General features: G+C 59.1%; 7 non-coding genes across 7 annotated transcripts; all 7 read left to right on the top strand.

Moving 5' to 3' along the window:
- Positions 1-1,352: 1,352 nt before the first annotated feature.
- On the top strand, positions 1,353-1,426 carry TRNAN-GUU (transfer RNA asparagine (anticodon GUU)). The gene has a single exon. It is a non-coding gene; the product is annotated as a tRNA-Asn (tRNA).
- Positions 1,427-4,936: 3,510 nt separating this feature from the next.
- TRNAN-GUU (transfer RNA asparagine (anticodon GUU)) lies at positions 4,937-5,010 on the top strand. The gene has a single exon. It is a non-coding gene; the product is annotated as a tRNA-Asn (tRNA).
- A 3,510-nt stretch (positions 5,011-8,520) lies between these two features.
- On the top strand, positions 8,521-8,594 carry TRNAN-GUU (transfer RNA asparagine (anticodon GUU)). The gene has a single exon. It is a non-coding gene; the product is annotated as a tRNA-Asn (tRNA).
- A 3,516-nt stretch (positions 8,595-12,110) lies between these two features.
- TRNAN-GUU (transfer RNA asparagine (anticodon GUU)) lies at positions 12,111-12,184 on the top strand. The gene has a single exon. It is a non-coding gene; the product is annotated as a tRNA-Asn (tRNA).
- A 3,516-nt stretch (positions 12,185-15,700) lies between these two features.
- Positions 15,701-15,774, top strand: TRNAN-GUU (transfer RNA asparagine (anticodon GUU)). The gene has a single exon. It is a non-coding gene; the product is annotated as a tRNA-Asn (tRNA).
- A 3,513-nt stretch (positions 15,775-19,287) lies between these two features.
- Positions 19,288-19,361, top strand: TRNAN-GUU (transfer RNA asparagine (anticodon GUU)). Its single transcript has one exon. It is a non-coding gene; the product is annotated as a tRNA-Asn (tRNA).
- A 3,498-nt stretch (positions 19,362-22,859) lies between these two features.
- Positions 22,860-22,933, top strand: TRNAN-GUU (transfer RNA asparagine (anticodon GUU)). The gene has a single exon. It is a non-coding gene; the product is annotated as a tRNA-Asn (tRNA).
- Positions 22,934-24,359: the final 1,426 nt, after the last annotated feature.

The following is a 24,359-nucleotide window of genomic DNA, read 5'->3' as shown; positions in this document are numbered from 1 at the left end:
CGAACAGGAGAGGCAGAGCCCAGAGAGAACAGGGAGCCGATGGATCAGCTTGGCACGGAGCTCGTCTACAGCAAGCAGGGCGCTCCACGCTCGAGAGGGAAAGATGGAAGGCGCTAGTGAGACGGGCATTGGACACCAACGGGCGCTGAGCCCATGGTTGATGAGGACGATGGCAAGAGCCTCCCTGGTGTGTTCCCTCAGCAGGGGCCCGCCCACCTTTCTGGGCAGGAAAAGAGAGCCGGCAACCAGTGATGCTTCGGGCCGGCCAGGGAGCCAGGAGGCTGCGACCTCTCGCACATCAGCCCTTGACTTTCCAGCAGGCCATCACGGGCACGTGTCAGGACCAATGGCACGCAAATGAATGGCATTGGACAGGCGGGGCGAAAGAGCCCACCAATCGAGCCGATGGTGGCGTGCCCTTGGCATGCCAAAGGAGCCCTGATGGAAAATGGGCAGAAAGAGGGCCTGTGCTTCCCCTTTCTGGCCTCGAGCTCCCAGAGCCTCCCTCCTTGGTGCACTCCCTGTGCAGCCGCTCCCCCTTCTGCGTGGGAAAAGGGGATGAGGCAGCTCTCTTGCTTCACGACGCTTGAGGAGACGGAGACGGAGACGGAGACGGGAGGCCTTCATCTCTCACGGGTGCGCTTGACTTGTGGGCAAGCAGCCACACCACTTCAGGGCCTCGGGCAGTGCTTGACAAGCTGTGTCCCGCCGGTCACAGGCCGCCCCCTGGGCTTCCACGCGCGTCCCATCAGACCTTCTCTTTCCAATTGCCCATGCGCAGGATGGCCAGAGTCCACTGGTTTCCGTCAACCTCCTCTTTCTTCCCACCTTTCTTAGGCAAGCGACACGCACGTAAAGCAAGGACACGTCGAGAGAGATGCACGTTCCTTGCGCACCACGCTGAGGCTGAGAGCCGTGTGCTCCCTCCGCCTCCATTCTAGGGGCTGCTATGGAAGAATGGGCACACCCCACAAGTCCTCAGGAGGCAAGGGCATTGAGCAAAAGTAGCCTCTGGCAGGAGACCACCTGGCTTCAAAGCCTCTTGTGGCTCACGCAGACGAAGGAGGGTCACTCCCGCGTCCTGTTTGCTCGCCTGCAGTGCCCAGCGCTGGGGCAAGAGCCTTGGCCGCCTGTGGGCTTCAGCCTGAATCAAAAGGCCACGAGAGGCAGGGCTAGCAGAGAATGGTTTCGATCCATCGACCTCTGGGTTATGGGCCCAGCACGCTCCCGCTGCGCCACTCTGCTCAGCGCAGGGGCTGGGGCCCAGCGGGCAGCCTGGTGCTTCTCCTGCACCGATTGCCTGACGGCAAGGCGAGCACTGTGCTCGGAGGTGGCGCAAGCTGCCCGCAGGTGTCTCTGTGGCGCAATGGGTCAGCGCGTTCGGCTGTTAACCGAAAGGATGGTGGTTCGAGCCCACCCGGAGGCGGCGCGGTTAGGTGCCTGATGCTGTCTGCCCCTGTCTTACTGCAACCCCCCTCCTTTTGCCGCCGCCGCCACCACCACCAGCCTTCCCTTCTGGCCTCTTCCCCAGAAGAGCATGCTGGGCCAGTCCTTCACCATCTAAACTGCACAGCGTTCTTCAGATAAAAGAGCGGGAGAAAAGGTCGACAGTCAAACGGTTCGAGCCAACAAATGAGAGACCCCAGTTGCAAGGATTTTGGTGCAGGCTTGTAGAACAGACAGAGTAAACAGCCCGCTTGCTAAACAGGTCTCTGACCTCCTCCTCCTCATTTAGCGTGGCTCCGAAGATCTTTTGGGCTCAGTTGAGAGCACAGAGCTTCCACGAGACAGGAGCTGGAATGAAGAGCAATGTGGAAGCCCAGACAGGGCCTTCCTCCAGCTCTCGAGCTCGTGTGGAGGGAACTGCCTCGTTTTCCTTGTGTGAAAGGAGGTTCCACGAAGGAGTTTCTCCACGCATGACACAGTCCTTTGGAGCGAGCAGCCATTGTTTACATGCTCATCTCAACGTTCCCAGCAAAATTCCTCAGAAGGGGACTGGCACCTCTGGAGGCCTTTGCCAGTCGCTTGAGCAGCAGGCTTGTGCAAAGAAAAAGTCAGCCAAGCCCTGCCAAGTCGGCCGGAAGCAAACCTTTGAAGCGCTTGTCCGCAGCCAAAACTCAGAACTTCAGCTCCAAAAATGAGACGTGCCTGGAAGGAGTGGCAAGAAAGTCAGCAAATCGTCAGGCTCTTTCCTCTCCCGCTTCCTTCAGCCACTTGGTCCAAGATTTGGTGCAGACAGAGGAGTTGCGGCAACGATGTGTCTCTCCCTGTGACAATCGAAGAACGTCATCCCTGTCTCATGCCTTGCCAGGGAAGCGCGGCCATGCCGCCCAAGCCTGAGTCCCCTCCCGGCTGAGCCAGCGCACAGCCAGGCGGGCCAAGGGCAGAGTGAAGGGGGCGCCACATCCCGTGCCCCTCAGGGCCAAGCAGAGCTGCCTAGCACCCCAAGAGCCAGTGACAAGACACAAGAAAGCAAGCGCATCCGACTGCAAGAACAAGACGACGAGTGCCCTAACCGGCCATGTACCCGAGGGGCTGACAAGGATACCGAAGGCGAGATGGAGAGCGCAGCGCGAGGAACTGCTGGCGGACGAGCAAGCGGGACTCGGGAAAGATAGAAGGAGCAGACAGCCGATATGGCAAGCGAGCCTGAGAGCGCAGAGAGCTGGACGAAAGGACCGGCACGTCGACAGTCGCCTCGTCCCTTCTCGGAAGGCGTTTGACAGGAGAGATGAGAAAGTCACTCGTCAGGTGTTGGGGTCGTCCGGAGTGGACGGCAGACTGATACGGTTGCTGGAGGATACGGAGGAGGGTGAGGCGGCAGCGGCGAGCATGCGCGCAGAGATGGGAAGTTGGTTTAGAAGGAGGAGAGGTACGAGAGAAGGCGCTCCCCTAGCGCCGTGCGAGTTCATCACGCCCCCTCGAGAGAGCGATGGACAAGATCAAGGAAGAGGGAGAAGGGCTATCTGTGCAGGTCAAGAAAAACACCAAGTTGCGGTCGGCGGGTGAGGTAGTCATCGTGGAAGAAGATGAAGAGAAGCTAGGGAGAAGGGTGCAGGCGCTAAGCGGGGAAGGGAAAGGGCACGGGCCCATTCTGACCATCGCTTGGTAATTGGCGATAAGGAAATAGGGAGGAAGATCAGCGGCGAGGGGCTCGAAGGAGACAACGTAGAGAAGTTCACGCATCCGGCTAGGGGCGTAACGTATGATGTGGACTGGAAGAAGAAACTAGCGCCTAGGAGCGTGAAAGCAAGAGCGAGTTTGAAGGCGACGGATCAGATCTGGCAAAGCGAAAGGCAGAAAGCGGAGCGCTCAGCAGCATGTTGTCCGTCTGGGAGAGGTGGGTGAAAAGGCAAGTTTCAGCGAGAAGGTTCGTGGCGTTGGAGAGGAGTTGTTGGAGCAGGATGCTGAGAATAGGCTGGGCGGAGAAGGTCACCAAGGAGGAATTGTATGGGAAGATTCAGCCCAAAGGGAATCTGCTCCAGAAGGTTCCCCCAGTGGAAGTTCCAGGTCTCCGGGCTTATTTGCCAGAGGAAGGACGACTTGAAAAATGGAGAGCCCGGTATTGGGCATAACGGTGGGTTCGAACAGGAGAGGCAGAGCCCAGAGAGAACAGGGAGCCGATGGATCAGCTTGGCACGGAGCTCGTCTACAGCAAGCAGGGCGCTCCACGCTCGAGAGGGAAAGATGGAAGGCGCTAGTGAGACGGGCATTGGACACCAACGGGCGCTGAGCCCATGGTTGATGAGGACGATGGCAAGAGCCTCCCTGGTGTGTTCCCTCAGCAGGGGCCCGCCCACCTTTCTGGGCAGGAAAAGAGAGCCGGCAACCAGTGATGCTTCGGGCCGGCCAGGGAGCCAGGAGGCTGCGACCTCTCGCACATCAGCCCTTGACTTTCCAGCAGGCCATCACGGGCACGTGTCAGGACCAATGGCACGCAAATGAATGGCATTGGACAGGCGGGGCGAAAGAGCCCACCAATCGAGCCGATGGTGGCGTGCCCTTGGCATGCCAAAGGAGCCCTGATGGAAAATGGGCAGAAAGAGGGCCTGTGCTTCCCCTTTCTGGCCTCGAGCTCCCAGAGCCTCCCTCCTTGGTGCACTCCCTGTGCAGCCGCTCCCCCTTCTGCGTGGGAAAAGGGGATGAGGCAGCTCTCTTGCTTCACGACGCTTGAGGAGACGGAGACGGAGACGGAGACGGGAGGCCTTCATCTCTCACGGGTGCGCTTGACTTGTGGGCAAGCAGCCACACCACTTCAGGGCCTCGGGCAGTGCTTGACAAGCTGTGTCCCGCCGGTCACAGGCCGCCCCCTGGGCTTCCACGCGCGTCCCATCAGACCTTCTCTTTCCAATTGCCCATGCGCAGGATGGCCAGAGTCCACTGGTTTCCGTCAACCTCCTCTTTCTTCCCACCTTTCTTAGGCAAGCGACACGCACGTAAAGCAAGGACACGTCGAGAGAGATGCACGTTCCTTGCGCACCACGCTGAGGCTGAGAGCCGTGTGCTCCCTCCGCCTCCATTCTAGGGGCTGCTATGGAAGAATGGGCACACCCCACAAGTCCTCAGGAGGCAAGGGCATTGAGCAAAAGTAGCCTCTGGCAGGAGACCACCTGGCTTCAAAGCCTCTTGTGGCTCACGCAGACGAAGGAGGGTCACTCCCGCGTCCTGTTTGCTCGCCTGCAGTGCCCAGCGCTGGGGCAAGAGCCTTGGCCGCCTGTGGGCTTCAGCCTGAATCAAAAGGCCACGAGAGGCAGGGCTAGCAGAGAATGGTTTCGATCCATCGACCTCTGGGTTATGGGCCCAGCACGCTCCCGCTGCGCCACTCTGCTCAGCGCAGGGGCTGGGGCCCAGCGGGCAGCCTGGTGCTTCTCCTGCACCGATTGCCTGACGGCAAGGCGAGCACTGTGCTCGGAGGTGGCGCAAGCTGCCCGCAGGTGTCTCTGTGGCGCAATGGGTCAGCGCGTTCGGCTGTTAACCGAAAGGATGGTGGTTCGAGCCCACCCGGAGGCGGCGCGGTTAGGTGCCTGATGCTGTCTGCCCCTGTCTTACTGCAACCCCCCTCCTTTTGCCGCCGCCGCCACCACCACCAGCCTTCCCTTCTGGCCTCTTCCCCAGAAGAGCATGCTGGGCCAGTCCTTCACCATCTAAACTGCACAGCGTTCTTCAGATAAAAGAGCGGGAGAAAAGGTCGACAGTCAAACGGTTCGAGCCAACAAATGAGAGACCCCAGTTGCAAGGATTTTGGTGCAGGCTTGTAGAACAGACAGAGTAAACAGCCCGCTTGCTAAACAGGTCTCTGACCTCCTCCTCCTCATTTAGCGTGGCTCCGAAGATCTTTTGGGCTCAGTTGAGAGCACAGAGCTTCCACGAGACAGGAGCTGGAATGAAGAGCAATGTGGAAGCCCAGACAGGGCCTTCCTCCAGCTCTCGAGCTCGTGTGGAGGGAACTGCCTCGTTTTCCTTGTGTGAAAGGAGGTTCCACGAAGGAGTTTCTCCACGCATGACACAGTCCTTTGGAGCGAGCAGCCATTGTTTACATGCTCATCTCAACGTTCCCAGCAAAATTCCTCAGAAGGGGACTGGCACCTCTGGAGGCCTTTGCCAGTCGCTTGAGCAGCAGGCTTGTGCAAAGAAAAAGTCAGCCAAGCCCTGCCAAGTCGGCCGGAAGCAAACCTTTGAAGCGCTTGTCCGCAGCCAAAACTCAGAACTTCAGCTCCAAAAATGAGACGTGCCTGGAAGGAGTGGCAAGAAAGTCAGCAAATCATCAGGCTCTTTCCTCTCCCGCTTCCTTCAGCCACTTGGTCCAAGATTTGGTGCAGACAGAGGAGTTGCGGCAACGATGTGTCTCTCCCTGTGACAATCGAAGAACGTCATCCCTGTCTCATGCCTTGCCAGGGAAGCGCGGCCATGCCGCCCAAGCCTGAGTCCCCTCCCGGCTGAGCCAGCGCACAGCCAGGCGGGCCAAGGGCAGAGTGAAGGGGGCGCCACATCCCGTGCCCCTCAGGGCCAAGCAGAGCTGCCTAGCACCCCAAGAGCCAGTGACAAGACACAAGAAAGCAAGCGCATCCGACTGCAAGAACAAGACGACGAGTGCCCTAACCGGCCATGTACCCGAGGGGCTGACAAGGATACCGAAGGCGAGATGGAGAGCGCAGCGCGAGGAACTGCTGGCGGACGAGCAAGCGGGACTCGGGAAAGATAGAAGGAGCAGACAGCCGATATGGCAAGCGAGCCTGAGAGCGCAGAGAGCTGGACGAAAGGACCGGCACGTCGACAGTCGCCTCGTCCCTTCTCGGAAGGCGTTTGACAGGAGAGATGAGAAAGTCACTCGTCAGGTGTTGGGGTCGTCCGGAGTGGACGGCAGACTGATACGGTTGCTGGAGGATACGGAGGAGGGTGAGGCGGCAGCGGCGAGCATGCGCGCAGAGATGGGAAGTTGGTTTAGAAGGAGGAGAGGTACGAGAGAAGGCGCTCCCCTAGCGCCGTGCGAGTTCATCACGCCCCCTCGAGAGAGCGATGGACAAGATCAAGGAAGAGGGAGAAGGGCTATCTGTGCAGGTCAAGAAAAACACCAAGTTGCGGTCGGCGGGTGAGGTAGTCATCGTGGAAGAAGATGAAGAGAAGCTAGGGAGAAGGGTGCAGGCGCTAAGCGGGGAAGGGAAAGGGCACGGGCCCATTCTGACCATCGCTTGGTAATTGGCGATAAGGAAATAGGGAGGAAGATCAGCGGCGAGGGGCTCGAAGGAGACAACGTAGAGAAGTTCACGCATCCGGCTAGGGGCGTAACGTATGATGTGGACTGGAAGAAGAAACTAGCGCCTAGGAGCGTGAAAGCAAGAGCGAGTTTGAAGGCGACGGATCAGATCTGGCAAAGCGAAAGGCAGAAAGCGGAGCGCTCAGCAGCATGTTGTCCGTCTGGGAGAGGTGGGTGAAAAGGCAAGTTTCAGCGAGAAGGTTCGTGGCGTTGGAGAGGAGTTGTTGGAGCAGGATGCTGAGAATAGGCTGGGCGGAGAAGGTCACCAAGGAGGAATTGTATGGGAAGATTCAGCCCAAAGGGAATCTGCTCCAGAAGGTTCCCCCAGTGGAAGTTCCAGGTCTCCGGGCTTATTTGCCAGAGGAAGGACGACTTGAAAAATGGAGAGCCCGGTATTGGGCATAACGGTGGGTTCGAACAGGAGAGGCAGAGCCCAGAGAGAACAGGGAGCCGATGGATCAGCTTGGCACGGAGCTCGTCTACAGCAAGCAGGGCGCTCCACGCTCGAGAGGGAAAGATGGAAGGCGCTAGTGAGACGGGCATTGGACACCAACGGGCGCTGAGCCCATGGTTGATGAGGACGATGGCAAGAGCCTCCCTGGTGTGTTCCCTCAGCAGGGGCCCGCCCACCTTTCTGGGCAGGAAAAGAGAGCCGGCAACCAGTGATGCTTCGGGCCGGCCAGGGAGCCAGGAGGCTGCGACCTCTCGCACATCAGCCCTTGACTTTCCAGCAGGCCATCACGGGCACGTGTCAGGACCAATGGCACGCAAATGAATGGCATTGGACAGGCGGGGCGAAAGAGCCCACCAATCGAGCCGATGGTGGCGTGCCCTTGGCATGCCAAAGGAGCCCTGATGGAAAATGGGCAGAAAGAGGGCCTGTGCTTCCCCTTTCTGGCCTCGAGCTCCCAGAGCCTCCCTCCTTGGTGCACTCCCTGTGCAGCCGCTCCCCCTTCTGCGTGGGAAAAGGGGATGAGGCAGCTCTCTTGCTTCACGACGCTTGAGGAGACGGAGACGGAGACGGAGACGGGAGGCCTTCATCTCTCACGGGTGCGCTTGACTTGTGGGCAAGCAGCCACACCACTTCAGGGCCTCGGGCAGTGCTTGACAAGCTGTGTCCCGCCGGTCACAGGCCGCCCCCTGGGCTTCCACGCGCGTCCCATCAGACCTTCTCTTTCCAATTGCCCATGCGCAGGATGGCCAGAGTCCACTGGTTTCCGTCAACCTCCTCTTTCTTCCCACCTTTCTTAGGCAAGCGACACGCACGTAAAGCAAGGACACGTCGAGAGAGATGCACGTTCCTTGCGCACCACGCTGAGGCTGAGAGCCGTGTGCTCCCTCCGCCTCCATTCTAGGGGCTGCTATGGAAGAATGGGCACACCCCACAAGTCCTCAGGAGGCAAGGGCATTGAGCAAAAGTAGCCTCTGGCAGGAGACCACCTGGCTTCAAAGCCTCTTGTGGCTCACGCAGACGAAGGAGGGTCACTCCCGCGTCCTGTTTGCTCGCCTGCAGTGCCCAGCGCTGGGGCAAGAGTCTTGGCCGCCTGTGGGCTTCAGCCTGAATCAAAAGGCCACGAGAGGCAGGGCTAGCAGAGAATGGTTTCGATCCATCGACCTCTGGGTTATGGGCCCAGCACGCTCCCGCTGCGCCACTCTGCTCAGCGCAGGGGCTGGGGCCCAGCGGGCAGCCTGGTGCTTCTCCTGCACCGATTGCCTGACGGCAAGGCGAGCACTGTGCTCGGAGGTGGCGCAAGCTGCCCGCAGGTGTCTCTGTGGCGCAATGGGTCAGCGCGTTCGGCTGTTAACCGAAAGGATGGTGGTTCGAGCCCACCCGGAGGCGGCGCGGTTAGGTGCCTGATGCTGTCTGCCCCTGTCTTACTGCAACCCCCCTCCTTTTGCCGCCGCCGCCACCACCACCAGCCTTCCCTTCTGGCCTCTTCCCCAGAAGAGCATGCTGGGCCAGTCCTTCACCATCTAAACTGCACAGCGTTCTTCAGATAAAAGAGCGGGAGAAAAGGTCGACAGTCAAACGGTTCGAGCCAACAAATGAGAGACCCCAGTTGCAAGGATTTTGGTGCAGGCTTGTAGAACAGACAGAGTAAACAGCCCGCTTGCTAAACAGGTCTCTGACCTCCTCCTCCTCATTTAGCGTGGCTCCGAAGATCTTTTGGGCTCAGTTGAGAGCACAGAGCTTCCACGAGACAGGAGCTGGAATGAAGAGCAATGTGGAAGCCCAGACAGGGCCTTCCTCCAGCTCTCGAGCTCGTGTGGAGGGAACTGCCTCGTTTTCCTTGTGTGAAAGGAGGTTCCACGAAGGAGTTTCTCCACGCATGACACAGTCCTTTGGAGCGAGCAGCCATTGTTTACATGCTCATCTCAATGTTCCCAGCAAAATTCCTCAGAAGGGGACTGGCACCTCTGGAGGCCTTTGCCAGTCGCTTGAGCAGCAGGCTTGTGCAAAGAAAAAGTCAGCCAAGCCCTGCCAAGTCGGCCGGAAGCAAACCTTTGAAGCGCTTGTCCGCAGCCAAAACTCAGAACTTCAGCTCCAAAAATGAGACGTGCCTGGAAGGAGTGGCAAGAAAGTCAGCAAATCGTCAGGCTCTTTCCTCTCCCGCTTCCTTCAGCCACTTGGTCCAAGATTTGGTGCAGACAGAGGAGTTGCGGCAACGATGTGTCTCTCCCTGTGACAATCGAAGAACGTCATCCCTGTCTCATGCCTTGCCAGGGAAGCGCGGCCATGCCGCCCAAGCCTGAGTCCCCTCCCGGCTGAGCCAGCGCACAGCCAGGCAGGCCAAGGGCAGAGTGAAGGGGGCGCCACATCCCGTGCCCCTCAGGGCCAAGCAGAGCTGCCTAGCACCCCAAGAGCCAGTGACAAGACACAAGAAAGCAAGCGCATCCGACTGCAAGAACAAGACGACGAGTGCCCTAACCGGCCATGTACCCGAGGGGCTGACAAGGATACCGAAGGCGAGATGGAGAGCGCAGCGCGAGGAACTGCTGGCGGACGAGCAAGCGGGACTCGGGAAAGATAGAAGGAGCAGACAGCCGATATGGCAAGCGAGCCTGAGAGCGCAGAGAGCTGGACGAAAGGACCGGCACGTCGACAGTCGCCTCGTCCCTTCTCGGAAGGCGTTTGACAGGAGAGATGAGAAAGTCACTCGTCAGGTGTTGGGGTCGTCCGGAGTGGACGGCAGACTGATACGGTTGCTGGAGGATACGGAGGAGGGTGAGGCGGCAGCGGCGAGCATGCGCGCAGAGATGGGAAGTTGGTTTAGAAGGAGGAGAGGTACGAGAGAAGGCGCTCCCCTAGCGCCGTGCGAGTTCATCACGCCCCCTCGAGAGAGCGATGGACAAGATCAAGGAAGAGGGAGAAGGGCTATCTGTGCAGGTCAAGAAAAACACCAAGTTGCGGTCGGCGGGTGAGGTAGTCATCGTGGAAGAAGATGAAGAGAAGCTAGGGAGAAGGGTGCAGGCGCTAAGCGGGGAAGGGAAAGGGCACGGGCCCATTCTGACCATCGCTTGGTAATTGGCGATAAGGAAATAGGGAGGAAGATCAGCGGCGAGGGGCTCGAAGGAGACAACGTAGAGAAGTTCACGCATCCGGCTAGGGGCGTAACGTATGATGTGGACTGGAAGAAGAAACTAGCGCCTAGGAGCGTGAAAGCAAGAGCGAGTTTGAAGGCGACGGATCAGATCTGGCAAAGCGAAAGGCAGAAAGCGGAGCGCTCAGCAGCATGTTGTCCGTCTGGGAGAGGTGGGTGAAAAGGCAAGTTTCAGCGAGAAGGTTCGTGGCGTTGGAGAGGAGTTGTTGGAGCAGGATGCTGAGAATAGGCTGGGCGGAGAAGGTCACCAAGGAGGAATTGTATGGGAAGATTCAGCCCAAAGGGAATCTGCTCCAGAAGGTTCCCCCAGTGGAAGTTCCAGGTCTCCGGGCTTATTTGCCAGAGGAAGGACGACTTGAAAAATGGAGAGCCCGGTATTGGGCATAACGGTGGGTTCGAACAGGAGAGGCAGAGCCCAGAGAGAACAGGGAGCCGATGGATCAGCTTGGCACGGAGCTCGTCTACAGCAAGCAGGGCGCTCCACGCTCGAGAGGGAAAGATGGAAGGCGCTAGTGAGACGGGCATTGGACACCAACGGGCGCTGAGCCCATGGTTGATGAGGACGATGGCAAGAGCCTCCCTGGTGTGTTCCCTCAGCAGGGGCCCGCCCACCTTTCTGGGCAGGAAAAGAGAGCCGGCAACCAGTGATGCTTCGGGCCGGCCAGGGAGCCAGGAGGCTGCGACCTCTCGCACATCAGCCCTTGACTTTCCAGCAGGCCATCACGGGCACGTGTCAGGACCAATGGCACGCAAATGAATGGCATTGGAGAGGCGGGGCGAAAGAGCCCACCAATCGAGCCGATGGTGGCGTGCCCTTGGCATGCCAAAGGAGCCCTGATGGAAAATGGGCAGAAAGAGGGCCTGTGCTTCCCCTTTCTGGCCTCGAGCTCCCAGAGCCTCCCTCCTTGGTGCACTCCCTGTGCAGCCGCTCCCCCTTCTGCGTGGGAAAAGGGGATGAGGCAGCTCTCTTGCTTCACGACGCTTGAGGAGACGGAGACGGAGACGGAGACGGAGACGGGAGGCCTTCATCTCTCACGGGTGCGCTTGACTTGTGGGCAAGCAGCCACACCACTTCAGGGCCTCGGGCAGTGCTTGACAAGCTGTGTCCCGCCGGTCACAGGCCGCCCCCTGGGCTTCCACGCGCGTCCCATCAGACCTTCTCTTTCCAATTGCCCATGCGCAGGATGGCCAGAGTCCACTGGTTTCCGTCAACCTCCTCTTTCTTCCCACCTTTCTTAGGCAAGCGACACGCACGTAAAGCAAGGACACGTCGAGAGAGATGCACGTTCCTTGCGCACCACGCTGAGGCTGAGAGCCGTGTGCTCCCTCCGCCTCCATTCTAGGGGCTGCTATGGAAGAATGGGCACACCCCACAAGTCCTCAGGAGGCAAGGGCATTGAGCAAAAGTAGCCTCTGGCAGGAGACCACCTGGCTTCAAAGCCTCTTGTGGCTCACGCAGACGAAGGAGGGTCACTCCCGCGTCCTGTTTGCTCGCCTGCAGTGCCCAGCGCTGGGGCAAGAGCCTTGGCCGCCTGTGGGCTTCAGCCTGAATCAAAAGGCCACGAGAGGCAGGGCTAGCAGAGAATGGTTTCGATCCATCGACCTCTGGGTTATGGGCCCAGCACGCTCCCGCTGCGCCACTCTGCTCAGCGCAGGGGCTGGGGCCCAGCGGGCAGCCTGGTGCTTCTCCTGCACCGATTGCCTGACGGCAAGGCGAGCACTGTGCTCGGAGGTGGCGCAAGCTGCCCGCAGGTGTCTCTGTGGCGCAATGGGTCAGCGCGTTCGGCTGTTAACCGAAAGGATGGTGGTTCGAGCCCACCCGGAGGCGGCGCGGTTAGGTGCCTGATGCTGTCTGCCCCTGTCTTACTGCAACCCCCCTCCTTTTGCTGCCGCCGCCACCACCACCAGCCTTCCCTTCTGGCCTCTTCCCCAGAAGAGCATGCTGGGCCAGTCCTTCACCATCTAAACTGCACAGCGTTCTTCAGATAAAAGAGCGGGAGAAAAGGTCGACAGTCAAACGGTTCGAGCCAACAAATGAGAGACCCCAGTTGCAAGGATTTTGGTGCAGGCTTGTAGAACAGACAGAGTAAACAGCCCGCTTGCTAAACAGGTCTCTGACCTCCTCCTCCTCATTTAGCGTGGCTCCGAAGATCTTTTGGGCTCAGTTGAGAGCACAGAGCTTCCACGAGACAGGAGCTGGAATGAAGAGCAATGTGGAAGCCCAGACAGGGCCTTCCTCCAGCTCTCGAGCTCGTGTGGAGGGAACTGCCTCGTTTTCCTTGTGTGAAAGGAGGTTCCACGAAGGAGTTTCTCCACGCATGACACAGTCCTTTGGAGCGAGCAGCCATTGTTTACATGCTCATCTCAACGTTCCCAGCAAAATTCCTCAGAAGGGGACTGGCACCTCTGGAGGCCTTTGCCAGTCACTTGAGCAGCAGGCTTGTGCAAAGAAAAAGTCAGCCAAGCCCTGCCAAGTCGGCCGGAAGCAAACCTTTGAAGCGCTTGTCCGCAGCCAAAACTCAGAACTTCAGCTCCAAAAATGAGACGTGCCTGGAAGGAGTGGCAAGAAAGTCAGCAAATCGTCAGGCTCTTTCCTCTCCCGCTTCCTTCAGCCACTTGGTCCAAGATTTGGTGCAGACAGAGGAGTTGCGGCAACGATGTGCCTCTCCCTGTGACAATCGAAGAACGTCATCCCTGTCTCATGCCTTGCCAGGGAAGCGCGGCCATGCCGCCCAAGCCTGAGTCCCCTCCCGGCTGAGCCAGCGCACAGCCAGGCGGGCCAAGGGCAGAGTGAAGGGGGCGCCACATCCCGTGCCCCTCAGGGCCAAGCAGAGCTGCCTAGCACCCCAAGAGCCAGTGACAAGACACAAGAAAGCAAGCGCATCCGACTGCAAGAACAAGACGACGAGTGCCCTAACCGGCCATGTACCCGAGGGGCTGACAAGGATACCGAAGGCGAGATGGAGAGCGCAGCGCGAGGAACTGCTGGCGGACGAGCAAGCGGGACTCGGGAAAGATAGAAGGAGCAGACAGCCGATATGGCAAGCGAGCCTGAGAGCGCAGAGAGCTGGACGAAAGGACCGGCACGTCGACAGTCGCCTCGTCCCTTCTCGGAAGGCGTTTGACAGGAGAGATGAGAAAGTCACTCGTCAGGTGTTGGGGCCGTCCGGAGTGGACGGCAGACTGATACGGTTGCTGGAGGATACGGAGGAGGGTGAGGCGGCAGCGGCGAGCATGCGCGCAGAGATGGGAAGTTGGTTTAGAAGGAGGAGAGGTACGAGAGAAGGCGCTCCCCTAGCGCCGTGCGAGTTCATCACGCCCCCTCGAGAGAGCGATGGACAAGATCAAGGAAGAGGGAGAAGGGCTATCTGTGCAGGTCAAGAAAAACACCAAGTTGCGGTCGGCGGGTGAGGTAGTCATCGTGGAAGAAGATGAAGAGAAGCTAGGGAGAAGGGTGCAGGCGCTAAGCGGGGAAGGGAAAGGGCACGGGCCCATTCTGACCATCGCTTGGTAATTGGCGATAAGGAAATAGGGAGGAAGATCAGCGGCGAGGGGCTCGAAGGAGACAACGTAGAGAAGTTCACGCATCCGGCTAGGGGCGTAACGTATGATGTGGACTGGAAGAAGAAACTAGCGCCTAGGAGCGTGAAAGCAAGAGCGAGTTTGAAGGCGACGGATCAGATCTGGCAAAGCGAAAGGCAGAAAGCGGAGCGCTCAGCAGCATGTTGTCCGTCTGGGAGAGGTGGGTGAAAAGGCAAGTTTCAGCGAGAAGGTTCGTGGCGTTGGAGAGGAGTTGTTGGAGCAGGATGCTGAGAATAGGCTGGGCGGAGAAGGTCACCAAGGAGGAATTGTATGGGAAGATTCAGCCCAAAGGGAATCTGCTCCAGAAGGTTCCCCCAGTGGAAGTTCCAGGTCTCCGGGCTTATTTGCCAGAGGAAGGACGACTTGAAAAATGGAGAGCCCGGTATTGGGCATAACGGTGGGTTCGAACAGGAGAGGCAGAGCCCAGAGAGAACAGGGAGCCGATGGATCAGCTTGGCACGGAGCTCGTCTACAGCAAGCAGGGCGCTCCACGCTCGAGAGGGAAAGATGGAAGGCGCTAGTGAGACGGGCATTGGACACCAACGGGCGCTGAGCCCATGGTTGATGAGGACGATGGCAAGAGCCTCCCTGGTGTGTTCCCTCAGCAGGGGCCCGCCCACCTTTCTGGGCAGGAAAAGAGAGCCGGCAACCAGTGATGCTTCGGGCCGGCCAGGGAGCCAGGAGGCTGCGACCTCTCGCACATCAGCCCTTGACTTTCCAGCAGGCCATCACGGGCACGTGTCAGGACCAATGGCACGCAAATGAATGGCATTGGACAGGCGGGGCGAAAGAGCCCACCAATCGAGCCGATGGTGGCGTGCCCTTGGCATGCCAAAGGAGCCCTGATGGAAAATGGGCAGAAAGAGGGCCTGTGCTTCCCCTTTCTGGCCTCGAGCTCCCAGAGCCTCCCTCCTTGGTGCACTCCCTGTGCAGCCGCTCCCCCTTCTGCGTGGGAAAAGGGGATGAGGCAGCTCTCTTGCTTCACGACGCTTGAGGAGACGGAGACGGAGACGGAGACGGAGACGGGAGGCCTTCATCTCTCACGGGTGCGCTTGACTTGTGGGCAAGCAGCCACACCACTTCAGGGCCTCGGGCAGTGCTTGACAAGCTGTGTCCCGCCGGTCACAGGCCGCCCCCTGGGCTTCCACGCGCGTCCCATCAGACCTTCTCTTTCCAATTGCCCATGCGCAGGATGGCCAGAGTCCACTGGTTTCCGTCAACCTCCTCTTTCTTCCCACCTTTCTTAGGCAAGCGACACGCACGTAAAGCAAGGACACGTCGAGAGAGATGCACGTTCCTTGCGCACCACGCTGAGGCTGAGAGCCGTGTGCTCCCTCCGCCTCCATTCTAGGGGCTGCTATGGAAGAATGGGCACACCCCACAAGTCCTCAGGAGGCAAGGGCATTGAGCAAAAGTAGCCTCTGGCAGGAGACCACCTGGCTTCAAAGCCTCTTGTGGCTCACGCAGACGAAGGAGGGTCACTCCCGCGTCCTGTTTGCTCGCCTGCAGTGCCCAGCGCTGGGGCAAGAGCCTTGGCCGCCTGTGGGCTTCAGCCTGAATCAAAAGGCCACGAGAGGCAGGGCTAGCAGAGAATGGTTTCGATCCATCGACCTCTGGGTTATGGGCCCAGCACGCTCCCGCTGCGCCACTCTGCTCAGCGCAGGGGCTGGGGCCCAGCGGGCAGCCTGGTGCTTCTCCTGCACCGATTGCCTGACGGCAAGGCGAGCACTGTGCTCGGAGGTGGCGCAAGCTGCCCGCAGGTGTCTCTGTGGCGCAATGGGTCAGCGCGTTCGGCTGTTAACCGAAAGGATGGTGGTTCGAGCCCACCCGGAGGCGGCGCGGTTAGGTGCCTGATGCTGTGTGCCCCTGTCTTACTGCAACCCCCCTCCTTTTGCCGCCGCCACCACCACCAGCCTTCCCTTCTGGCCTCTTCCCCAGAAGAGCATGCTGGGCCAGTCCTTCACCATCTAAACTGCACAGCGTTCTTCAGATAAAAGAGCGGGAGAAAAGGTCGACAGTCAAACGGTTCGAGCCAACAAATGAGAGACCCCAATTGCAAGGATTTTGGTGCAGGCTTGTAGAACAGACAGAGTAAACAGCCCGCTTGCTAAACAGGTCTCTGACCTCCTCCTCCTCATTTAGCGTGGCTCCGAAGATCTTTTGGGCTCAGTTGAGAGCACAGAGCTTCCACGAGACAGGAGCTGGAATGAAGAGCAATGTGGAAGCCCAGACAGGGCCTTCCTCCAGCTCTCGAGCTCGTGTGGAGGGAACTGCCTCGTTTTCCTTGTGTGAAAGGAGGTTCCACGAAGGAGTTTCTCCACGCATGACACAGTCCTTTGGAGCGAGCAGCCATTGTTTACATGCTCATCTCAACGTTCCCAGCAAAATTCCTCAGAAGGGGACTGGCACCTCTGGAGGCCTTTGCCAGTCGCTTGAGCAGCAGGCTTGTGCAAAGAAAAAGTCAGCCAAGCCCTGCCAAGTCGGCCGGAAGCAAACCTTTGAAGCGCTTGTCCGCAGCCAAAACTCAGAACTTCAGCTCCAAAAATGAGACGTGCCTGGAAGGAGTGGCAAGAAAGTCAGCAAATCGTCAGGCTCTTTCCTCTCCCGCTTCCTTCAGCCACTTGGTCCAAGATTTGGTGCAGACAGAGGAGTTGCGGCAACGATGTGTCTCTCCCTGTGACAATCGAAGAACGTCATCCCTGTCTCATGCCTTGCCAGGGAAGCGCGGCCATGCCGCCCAAGCCTGAGTCCCCTCCCGGCTGAGCCAGCGCACAGCCAGGCGGGCCAAGGGCAGAGTGAAGGGGGCGCCACATCCCGTGCCCCTCAGGGCCAAGCAGAGCTGCCTAGCACCCCAAGAGCCAGTGACAAGACACAAGAAAGCAAGCGCATCCGACTGCAAGAACAAGACGACGAGTGCCCTAACCGGCCATGTACCCGAGGGGCTGACAAGGATACCGAAGGCGAGATGGAGAGCGCAGCGCGAGGAACTGCTGGCGGACGAGCAAGCGGGACTCGGGAAAGATAGAAGGAGCAGACAGCCGATATGGCAAGCGAGCCTGAGAGCGCAGAGAGCTGGACGAAAGGACCGGCACGTCGACAGTCGCCTCGTCCCTTCTCGGAAGGCGTTTGACAGGAGAGATGAGAAAGTCACTCGTCAGGTGTTGGGGCCGTCCGGAGTGGACGGCAGACTGATACGGTTGCTGGAGGATACGGAGGAGGGTGAGGCGGCAGCGGCGAGCATGCGCGCAGAGATGGGAAGTTGGTTTAGAAGGAGGAGAGGTACGAGAGAAGGCGCTCCCCTAGCGCCGTGCGAGTTCATCACGCCCCCTCGAGAGAGCGATGGACAAGATCAAGGAAGAGGGAGAAGGGCTATCTGTGCAGGTCAAGAAAAACACCAAGTTGCGGTCGGCGGGTGAGGTAGTCATCGTGGAAGAAGATGAAGAGAAGCTAGGGAGAAGGGTGCAGGCGCTAAGCGGGGAAGGGAAAGGGCACGGGCCCATTCTGACCATCGCTTGGTAATTGGCGATAAGGAAATAGGGAGGAAGATCAGCGGCGAGGGGCTCGAAGGAGACAACGTAGAGAAGTTCACGCATCCGGCTAGGGGCGTAACGTATGATGTGGACTGGAAGAAGAAACTAGCGCCTAGGAGCGTGAAAGCAAGAGCGAGTTTGAAGGCGACGGATCAGATCTGGCAAAGCGAAAGGCAGAAAGCGGAGCGCTCAGCAGCATGTTGTCCGTCTGGGAGAGGTGGGTGAAAAGGCAAGTTTCAGCGAGAAGGTTCGTGGCGTTGGAGAGGAGTTGTTGGAGCAGGATGCTGAGAATAGGCTGGGCGGAGAAGGTCACCAAGGAGGAATTGTATGGGAAGATTCAGCCCAAAGGGAATCTGCTCCAGAAGGTTCCCCCAGTGGAAGTTCCAGGTCTCCGGGCTTATTTGCCAGAGGAAGGACGACTTGAAAAATGGAGAGCCCGGTATTGGGCATAACGGTGGGTTCGAACAGGAGAGGCAGAGCCCAGAGAGAACAGGGAGCCGATGGATCAGCTTGGCACGGAGCTCGTCTACAGCAAGCAGGGCGCTCCACGCTCGAGAGGGAAAGATGGAAGGCGCTAGTGAGACGGGCATTGGACACCAACGGGCGCTGAGCCCATGGTTGATGAGGACGATGGCAAGAGCCTCCCTGGTGTGTTCCCTCAGCAGGGGCCCGCCCACCTTTCTGGGCAGGAAAAGAGAGCCGGCAACCAGTGATGCTTCGGGCCGGCCAGGGAGCCAGGAGGCTGCGACCTCTCGCACATCAGCCCTTGACTTTCCAGCAGGCCATCACGGGCACGTGTCAGGACCAATGGCACGCAAATGAATGGCATTGGACAGGCGGGGCGAAAGAGCCCACCAATCGAGCCGATGGTGGCGTGCCCTTGGCATGCCAAAGGAGCCCTGATGGAAAATGGGCAGAAAGAGGGCCTGTGCTTCCCCTTTCTGGCCTCGAGCTCCCAGAGCCTCCCTCCTTGGTGCACTCCCTGTGCAGCCGCTCCCCCTTCTGCGTGGGAAAAGGGGATGAGGCAGCTCTCTTGCTTCACGACGCTTGAGGAGACGGAGACGGAGACGGAGACGGAGACGGGAGGCCTTCATCTCTCACGGGTGCGCTTGACTTGTGGGCAAGCAGCCACACCACTTCAGGGCCTCGGGCAGTGCTTGACAAGCTGTGTCCCGCCGGTCACAGGCCGCCCCCTGGGCTTCCACGCGCGTCCCATCAGACCTTCTCTTTCCAATTGCCCATGCGCAGGATGGCCAGAGTCCACTGGTTTCCGTCAACCTCCTCTTTCTTCCCACCTTTCTTAGGCAAGCGACACGCACGTAAAGCAAGGACACGTCGAGAGAGATGCACGTTCCTTGCGCACCACGCTGAGGCTGAGAGCCGTGTGCTCCCTCCGCCTCCATTCTAGGGGCTGCTATGGAAGAATGGGCACACCCCACAAGTCCTCAGGAGGCAAGGGCATTGAGCAAAAGTAGCCTCTGGCAGGAGACCACCTGGCTTCAAAGCCTCTTGTGGCTCACGCAGACGAAGGAGGGTCACTCCCGCGTCCTGTTTGCTCGCCTGCAGTGCCCAGCGCTGGGGCAAGAGCCTTGGCCGCCTGTGGGCTTCAGCCTGAATCAAAAGGCCACGAGAGGCAGGGCTAGCAGAGAATGGTTTCGATCCATCGACCTCTGGGTTATGGGCCCAGCACGCTCCCGCTGCGCCACTCTGCTCAGCGCAGGGGCTGGGGCCCAGCGGGCAGCCTGGTGCTTCTCCTGCACCGATTGCCTGACGGCAAGGCGAGCACTGTGCTCGGAGGTGGCGCAAGCTGCCCGCAGGTGTCTCTGTGGCGCAATGGGTCAGCGCGTTCGGCTGTTAACCGAAAGGATGGTGGTTCGAGCCCACCCGGAGGCGGCGCGGTTAGGTGCCTGATGCTGTGTGCCCCTGTCTTACTGCAACCCCCCTCCTTTTGCCGCCGCCACCACCACCAGCCTTCCCTTCTGGCCTCTTCCCCAGAAGAGCATGCTGGGCCAGTCCTTCACCATCTAAACTGCACAGCGTTCTTCAGATAAAAGAGCGGGAGAAAAGGTCGACAGTCAAACGGTTCGAGCCAACAAATGAGAGACCCCAATTGCAAGGATTTTGGTGCAGGCTTGTAGAACAGACAGAGTAAACAGCCCGCTTGCTAAACAGGTCTCTGACCTCCTCCTCCTCATTTAGCGTGGCTCCGAAGATCTTTTGGGCTCAGTTGAGAGCACAGAGCTTCCACGAGACAGGAGCTGGAATGAAGAGCAATGTGGAAGCCCAGACAGGGCCTTCCTCCAGCTCTCGAGCTCGTGTGGAGGGAACTGCCTCGTTTTCCTTGTGTGAAAGGAGGTTCCACGAAGGAGTTTCTCCACGCATGACACAGTCCTTTGGAGCGAGCAGCCATTGTTTACATGCTCATCTCAACGTTCCCAGCAAAATTCCTCAGAAGGGGACTGGCACCTCTGGAGGCCTTTGCCAGTCGCTTGAGCAGCAGGCTTGTGCAAAGAAAAAGTCAGCCAAGCCCTGCCAAGTCGGCCGGAAGCAAACCTTTGAAGCGCTTGTCCGCAGCCAAAACTCAGAACTTCAGCTCCAAAAATGAGACGTGCCTGGAAGGAGTGGCAAGAAAGTCAGCAAATCGTCAGGCTCTTTCCTCTCCCGCTTCCTTCAGCCACTTGGTCCAAGATTTGGTGCAGACAGAGGAGTTGCGGCAACGATGTGTCTCTCCCTGTGACAATCGAAGAACGTCATCCCTGTCTCATGCCTTGCCAGGGAAGCGCGGCCATGCCGCCCAAGCCTGAGTCCCCTCCCGGCTGAGCCAGCGCACAGCCAGGCGGGCCAAGGGCAGAGTGAAGGGGGCGCCACATCCCGTGCCCCTCAGGGCCAAGCAGAGCTGCCTAGCACCCCAAGAGCCAGTGACAAGACACAAGAAAGCAAGCGCATCCGACTGCAAGAACAAGACGACGAGTGCCCTAACCGGCCATGTACCCGAGGGGCTGACAAGGATACCGAAGGCGAGATGGAGAGCGCAGCGCGAGGAACTGCTGGCGGACGAGCAAGCGGGACTCGGGAAAGATAGAAGGAGCAGACAGCCGATATGGCAAGCGAGCCTGAGAGCGCAGAGAGCTGGACGAAAGGACCGGCACGTCGACAGTCGCCTCGTCCCTTCTCGGAAGGCGTTTGACAGGAGAGATGAGAAAGTCACTCGTCAGGTGTTGGGGCCGTCCGGAGTGGACGGCAGACTGATACGGTTGCTGGAGGATACGGAGGAGGGTGAGGCGGCAGCGGCGAGCATGCGCGCAGAGATGGGAAGTTGGTTTAGAAGGAGGAGAGGTACGAGAGAAGGCGCTCCCCTAGCGCCGTGCGAGTTCATCACGCCCCCTCGAGAGAGCGATGGACAAGATCAAGGAAGAGGGAGAAGGGCTATCTGTGCAGGTCAAGAAAAACACCAAGTTGCGGTCGGCGGGTGAGGTAGTCATCGTGGAAGAAGATGAAGAGAAGCTAGGGAGAAGGGTGCAGGCGCTAAGCGGGGAAGGGAAAGGGCACGGGCCCATTCTGACCATCGCTTGGTAATTGGCGATAAGGAAATAGGGAGGAAGATCAGCGGCGAGGGGCTCGAAGGAGACAACGTAGAGAAGTTCACGCATCCGGCTAGGGGCGTAACGTATGATGTGGACTGGAAGAAGAAACTAGCGCCTAGGAGCGTGAAAGCAAGAGCGAGTTTGAAGGCGACGGATCAGATCTGGCAAAGCGAAAGGCAGAAAGCGGAGCGCTCAGCAGCATGTTGTCCGTCTGGGAGAGGTGGGTGAAAAGGCAAGTTTCAGCGAGAAGGTTCGTGGCGTTGGAGAGGAGTTGTTGGAGCAGGATGCTGAGAATAGGCTGGGCGGAGAAGGTCACCAAGGAGGAATTGTATGGGAAGATTCAGCCCAAAGGGAATCTGCTCCAGAAGGTTCCCCCAGTGGAAGTTCCAGGTCTCCGGGCTTATTTGCCAGAGGAAGGACGACTTGAAAAATGGAGAGCCCGGTATTGGGCATAACGGTGGGTTCGAACAGGAGAGGCAGAGCCCAGAGAGAACAGGGAGCCGATGGATCAGCTTGGCACGGAGCTCGTCTACAGCAAGCAGGGCGCTCCACGCTCGAGAGGGAAAGATGGAAGGCGCTAGTGAGACGGGCATTGGACACCAACGGGCGCTGAGCCCATGGTTGATGGCAAGAGCCTCCCTGGTGTGTTCCCTCAGCAGGGGCCCGCCCACCTTTCTGGGCAGGAAAAGAGAGCCGGCAACCAGTGATGCTTCGGGCCGGCCAGGGAGCCAGGAGGCTGCGACCTCTCGCACATCAGCCCTTGACTTTCCAGCAGGCCATCACGGGCACGTGTCAGGACCAATGGCACGCAAATGAATGGCATTGGACAGGCGGGGCGAAAGAGCCCACCAATCGAGCCGATGGTGGCGTGCCCTTGGCATGCCAAAGGAGCCCTGATGGAAAATGGGCAGAAAGAGGGCCTGTGCTTCCCCTTTCTGGCCTCGACCTCCCAGAGCCTCCCTCCTTGGTGCACTCCCTGTGCAGCCGCTCCCCCTTCTGCGTGGGAAAAGGGGATGAGGCAGCTCTCTTGCTTCACGACGCTTGAGGAGACGGAGACGGAGACGGAGACGGGAGGCCTTCATCTCTCACGGGTGCGCTTGACTTGTGGGCAAGCAGCCACACCACTTCAGGGCCTCGGGCAGTGCTTGACAAGCTGTGTCCCGCCGGTCACAGGCCGCCCCCTGGGCTTCCACGCGCGTCCCATCAGACCTTCTCTTTCCAATTGCCCATGCGCAGGATGGCCAGAGTCCACTGGTTTCCGTCAACCTCCTCTTTCTTCCCACCTTTCTTAGGCAAGCGACACGCACGTAAAGCAAGGACACGTCGAGAGAGATGCACGTTCCTTGCGCACCACGCTGAGGCTGAGAGCCGTGTGCTCCCTCCGCCTCCATTCTAGGGGCTGCTATGGAAGAATGGGCACACCCCACAAGTCCTCAGGAGGCAAGGGCATTGAGCAAAAGTAGCCTCTGGCAGGAGACCACCTGGCTTCAAAGGCTCTTGTGGCTCACGCAGACGAAGGAGGGTCACTCCCGCGTCCTGTTTGCTCGCCTGCAGTGCCCAGCGCTGGGGCAAGAGCCTTGGCCGCCTGTGGGCTTCAGCCTGAATCAAAAGGCCACGAGAGGCAGGGCTAGCAGAGAATGGTTTCGATCCATCGACCTCTGGGTTATGGGCCCAGCACGCTCCCGCTGCGCCACTCTGCTCAGCGCAGGGGCTGGGGCCCAGCGGGCAGCCTGGTGCTTCTCCTGCACCGATTGCCTGACGGCAAGGCGAGCACTGTGCTCGGAGGTGGCGCAAGCTGCCCGCAGGTGTCTCTGTGGCGCAATGGGTCAGCGCGTTCGGCTGTTAACCGAAAGGATGGTGGTTCGAGCCCACCCGGAGGCGGCGCGGTTAGGTGCCTGATGCTGTCTGCCCCTGTCTTACTGCAACCCCCCTCCTTTTGCCGCCGCCGCCACCACCACCAGCCTTCCCTTCTGGCCTCTTCCCCAGAAGAGCATGCTGGGCCAGTCCTTCACCATCTAAACTGCACAGCGTTCTTCAGATAAAAGAGCGGGAGAAAAGGTCGACAGTCAAACGGTTCGAGCCAACAAATGAGAGACCCCAATTGCAAGGATTTTGGTGCAGGCTTGTAGAACAGACAGAGTAAACAGCCCGCTTGCTAAACAGGTCTCTGACCTCCTCCTCCTCATTTAGCGTGGCTCCGAAGATCTTTTGGGCTCAGTTGAGAGCACAGAGCTTCCACGAGACAGGAGCTGGAATGAAGAGCAATGTGGAAGCCCAGACAGGGCCTTCCTCCAGCTCTCGAGCTCGTGTGGAGGGAACTGCCTCGTTTTCCTTGTGAGAAAGGAGGTTCCACGAAGGAGTTTCTCCACGCATGACACAGTCCTTTGGAGCGAGCAGCCATTGTTTACATGCTCATCTCAACGTTCCCAGCAAAATTCCTCAGAAGGGGACTGGCACCTCTGGAGGCCTTTGCCAGTCGCTTGAGCAGCAGGCTTGTGCAAAGAAAAAGTCAGCCAAGCCCTGCCAAGTCGGCCGGAAGCAAACCTTTGAAGCGCTTGTCCGCAGCCAAAACTCAGAACTTCAGCTCCAAAAATGAGACGTGCCTGGAAGGAGTGGCAAGAAAGTCAGCAAATCGTCAGGCTCTTTCCTCTCCCGCTTCCTTCAGCCACTTGGTCCAAGATTTGGTGCAGACAGAGGAGTTGCGGCAACGATGTGCCTCTCCCTGTGACAATCGAAGAACGTCATCCCTGTCTCATGCCTTGCCAGGGAAGCGCGGCCATGCCGCCCAAGCCTGAGTCCCCTCCCGGCTGAGCCAGCGCACAGCCAGGCGGGCCAAGGGCAGAGTGAAGGGGGCGCCACATCCCGTGCCCCTCAGGGCCAAGCAGAGCTGCCTAGCACCCCAAGAGCCAGTGACAAGACACAAGAAAGCAAGCGCATCCGACTGCAAGAACAAGACGACGAGTGCCCTAACCGGCCATGTACCCGAGGGGCTGACAAGGATACCGAAGGCGAGATGGAGAGCGCAGCGCGAGGAACTGCTGGCGGACGAGCAAGCGGGACTCGGGAAAGATAGAAGGAGCAGACAGCCGATATGGCAAGCGAGCCTGAGAGCGCAGAGAGCTGGACGAAAGGACCGGCACGTCGACAGTCGCCTCGTCCCTTCTCGGAAGGCGTTTGACAGGAGAGATGAGAAAGTCACTCGTCAGGTGTTGGGGCCGTCCGGAGTGGACGGCAGACTGATACGGTTGCTGGAGGATACGGAGGAGGGTGAGGCGGCAGCGGCGAGCATGCGCGCAGAGATGGGAAG

This window comes from Carettochelys insculpta, chromosome 22 (genome assembly GCF_033958435.1).
Source record: "Carettochelys insculpta isolate YL-2023 chromosome 22, ASM3395843v1, whole genome shotgun sequence".
NCBI lineage: Eukaryota > Metazoa > Chordata > Testudines > Carettochelyidae > Carettochelys > Carettochelys insculpta.
The sequence above is the reverse complement of the archived record's forward strand: the minus strand, read 5'-3'. Positions and strand labels throughout refer to the sequence as shown.